The sequence below is a fragment of the Manacus vitellinus genome, unplaced genomic scaffold (assembly GCF_001715985.3).
Source record: "Manacus vitellinus isolate BGI_N305 unplaced genomic scaffold, ASM171598v3 scaffold_47_pilon, whole genome shotgun sequence".
Classification (NCBI taxonomy): Eukaryota; Metazoa; Chordata; class Aves; order Passeriformes; family Pipridae; genus Manacus; species Manacus vitellinus.
In genome coordinates, this window is record NW_021940585.1 from 1219780 (window position 1) to 1223772 (window position 3993).

Here is a 3993-nt window from a genome sequence, read left to right on the forward strand (position 1 = left end):
ATAAAGCGGCTGCGGGAGGGGAGCCGGGCCCTCTGCTGGTCACCCACCGCCCGGGAGATGGGACAGCGGCCAGGCTGGGCAGCTCCGCATCCCCCAGCATCCCCCTGCGTTCCCCAACATCCCTCTGACATCCCCAGACATCTTCCCAGCATCCCACTGGCGTCCCTCCAGCATCGCCCAGCATCCACCGAACACCCCCAAACATCTTCCCAGCATCTCGACAAATCGCCCAGCATCCCTGAACATTCCCCAGCATCCTCCCAGCATCCACAAAAAATCCTGCAGTATCCACAAAAAATCCCCCAGTATCCCAATACATTCCCCAGCATCTTCCCAGCATCTTCCCAGCATTCCCCCAACATCCCTCAGGATCCCCCAAAAATCCCTCAGCATCCCCAAACATCCCTTCACATTTCCCCAGCATCCCTCAGCATCCCTCAACATCCCCCAATATCCCCCAACACTTCCTGGCATCCCTCAGCATCCCCCAGTATCCCCCAAGCTCCCCCAGTATTCCCCAGCAACCTCAGGCACCCCCAACATCCCTGCAGAACGAGCCAGACGAGGGATGCCCACGGCTTGGCACTGGGCATGGCCTGTGAGCTCAGCTCTTCCCACGGGAGATCCTCCACTCTCTCCCTGGAGCAGGGGGCACTCAGGAGTCCTGAGATCTGGCACTGGGCACCACGTGGCACATCCCCTGCACACTCAGCTTGGGCTCAGGACACCCTCAAAAGGCTGAACCATCTCCCTGGGGCTGGAGGGGCATCAGGGCTGCCCCTGGCAAGAGGAAGGGCAGGTGGCCCCAGGTGATGCTTCTTGCCACACTGAGGGGTCAGATCTGATGGCCCAACTCTCCAAAGGTTTGTTGCTGCTTTTCCTACTGCCTGATCCCTGTATCTCTGACTCCTCCCCAGACCCGTCCTGTCTCTCCCACACCCATCATCTTTCCCTGTTTCCATCTCCTCTCCAGATATCCACCTCCTCTGCTCTGTCCTCATCTCCTGCTTCCCTACTTTTTATCCCTCCCTATGCTGCCACCCCTTTCCCAGGCCTGTGGGACCAGGGGGACAGGGGGACACGCCCTGTGGCATGCAGGCAGCCCCATGGGGATGGATGCCTGCAAGGCCTGGAGCTGCAGAGGTGCCCCACACCCAAGGAGCTCAAGGAGTGTGTTCCTGTCCTGCACAGGGCAGCAACAGGAGCAGGGGTGGGGGTGCCTCACCCCTGGCACCCAGTGAACACCAACTTCTCCCTGTCTGGGAACCCACTGCCATTTCCTTCTGGCACTGTGCCTGCTCCTCCCCGAGCCACAAGGCACTCTGAGCTGATGTTCCAGAGCGCTGGGGGTCACGTGCCTCCTGCAACATCACTGGGTACTGGGGCTAAGAGATTCCTCCTTCCAGGTGTGTGTGTGTGGCCACAGCTGGCAGGACGTTGCTGACAGGGGTTTCAGGGGGATGCAAGACACTGGCTGGTAGAGGTTTCAGTGGTGGGATGCAGGATGTTGATGACAGGGTGGCATGCCCCCTGCTCTGCTCAAAGTCACATTGTACTCAGCTGGCACTTGGTGCTCGGTCACCACAACTGGGCTGGAAGAAACTCTGGTTGGGGCAGAAGGAGTCTCTGCTCCCAGATCAGTGGCCTCAGAGAAGCACAAGCTCTTCATCACTCCTGCACTTGGAGCTGTTCCTCCACTGTGTGTGACAGTGAGGATCAGCCACGGCCACAGAGCCCACATGCTCTCCTTTCTCACACTGCTTCTGCAGCCAGGGGCTACTCTCCAACTCTCAACAGTGCTCTGGATTTTGAGCATCATTTGGAAGCTTCCCATGAGAAAAGGAGGATTTTAGCTCTGGCTGGGTTCTGCAGGAGCAGACAGTGGCAATGCCTGAGGTCTGGCCTGGGGGCAGAGGCACCAGCACCTCTAAGTGATCACTGGCCTGATCTTGGCAGAGCCTGACTGTGACAGAGGAAGAACAGCTCAACCTGAGCTCATTAACAGCCCGAGGATCTCACAGAACTGCTGTGGGCTGGCAATGCAGGTGCTCTGGTGGCAAGGACTGTAGGGAATCTGTCCCACACCTAAAACGAGCCAAGTTTTTACTTAGTGGAGAACAAACCCAAGAAAGAGCTGAACTGTGTCCAGTTTGAATGGGGCACAGTGCTGTGCCCAGGTACAGGGGTGCCAGCAGAGCCAGGGCATGGGCAGTTTAGACAGCTGAGCACTGCCAGTGATTTAACTAAGTCTGGTTAACTGAAGGATGGATAACTTGAACTTCCTCCTCAGTGAACTCCCAGTGCCAACCCCAGTTCCCTCTTCAAAGGCCAGGAAGGAGAAATGGTGGCATCAGTCCCCATGTTATGCTCAGAGAGTGATGCCACTGCACCTTGGCGAGGCTCAGGGGAAAACCACGCTGTGCCAGTGGCCAGGATGGGCAGCTTGGCAGCCCCCAGCATACCCTGAACATCCTCCAACATCCCCCAGCATCCCCCAGCTTGCTAAGAGAGGGGCAAGCAGAGGGCAGGCAGGGCTCGGGGCAGGAGAGAGGGAGGTTGAGGTCTTCCCTCAGTGACCACATCAGCTCGGAGGAGGGAGCCCTTGGAGCACGGTCTGGGCAGGTGCTGGCAGCCAGGTGTTGTTCTGTAGCGAGCCGGAGCTATTTTTAGTCTTGTTTCATTTGCACAAGGGCCGGGTGTGCCAGGGAGCTGCCTGAAGACAACAGCAGAGTTCACTGGGGCAAGGTGACACTTCAGTGGCACGGGAGTGACCTCAGGCTGGTTCTGTAACCCACAGAATCACTGTCCAAGATGCCTCTCTGAGATGCTTCTCTTCCTTCCCTCGCTCTGTCCAGGGGCTCTCAGCCAGTGAGGGTCCCTGGCTGTCCCCAGACTGGGGCCAGACAGCCCCAGTGGCTATTTGGGAAATGCACATTTATCTTCTCCAGCTCAAATTCACAGATGGGTGAGACTGTTTCTGGGGAGATGAGTGTGTGTTTTGCAGGTCTGCAATCTGAGAGGTACTTTGTCAGTGACCCAGGGGAGGTCCATTCCTGCACTGCCCTTTCAGATATTTCATTCACCCATCTATGTTTTGGACAAGTCTGCATAAAAATCATACCCTACCTAAGACCTGCATCTGCCCACCTTGGGGCCCACAGGAATACCCCCTCAGTAACACATTCCAAACCCTCTGATAGAAGGGGGACAAGAGTCAGGAGCACTCCTGAGCCTGCACTGCACCACACCGTCTGCCCTATTCTGAGGCTTTTTTAAAGCTGTGCCTGGTCTCTCTGCCACTGTTCACTGGCTTGGGGATTTCTGGGGGAAAAGGAGAATTGCTCCATGCCATTTACTCCAATCCAAGCCCAGGGGAATGGCTGAGGTGGAGGAAACTTGAAGTCTGGGTGGTAATAAGGTGCCTGCAAGTGTGATGCCTGTGCTGAGAGGGACAGTGGGGTGGGAGGTCACCTGAGGAGACCTGGAACTGACTGTGTGCAGGATGAGGAGCATCTTTTCCAGGAGGTGAGAGCCCCAGTAATGCTGAACTGTTTGTCTCAGGCTGGGAGGGCAGCAGGGCAGCAAGGACAAGCTGGCCTGTCCCCCACGGTGTGCACTGCCCCGACACCTTGGCACTGAAGCTCTGGCCCAGGCTCCTCTCTGCACGGCCATTGTGTTACAGAACATCCTTACCCCGGGTTCTGGGGATGCCAGAACCTCTGCTCTTGTCAGAAGCCTGTCCCTCATCAGGCCCCAACAGTGAGCACAGACCCAGCATAGCTCAGGTCTCCCAGAGCCCTGCAGGGTGAGACCCCCCGTACCAACAAACAGCGGGCAGTGACTGAAGGAGGGTCGTGCTCACATTCACCCCTGGTTTGTCTCTGTTGATGAGAACATTTTCTTTCTTGAATCAGAATCAATGTCAGAACCCCGTGAGGCTCCAACCTGCCTTCTGGCAAGCTTTGGTGAGCTCTCAGGGTGGCCACAAGCTCT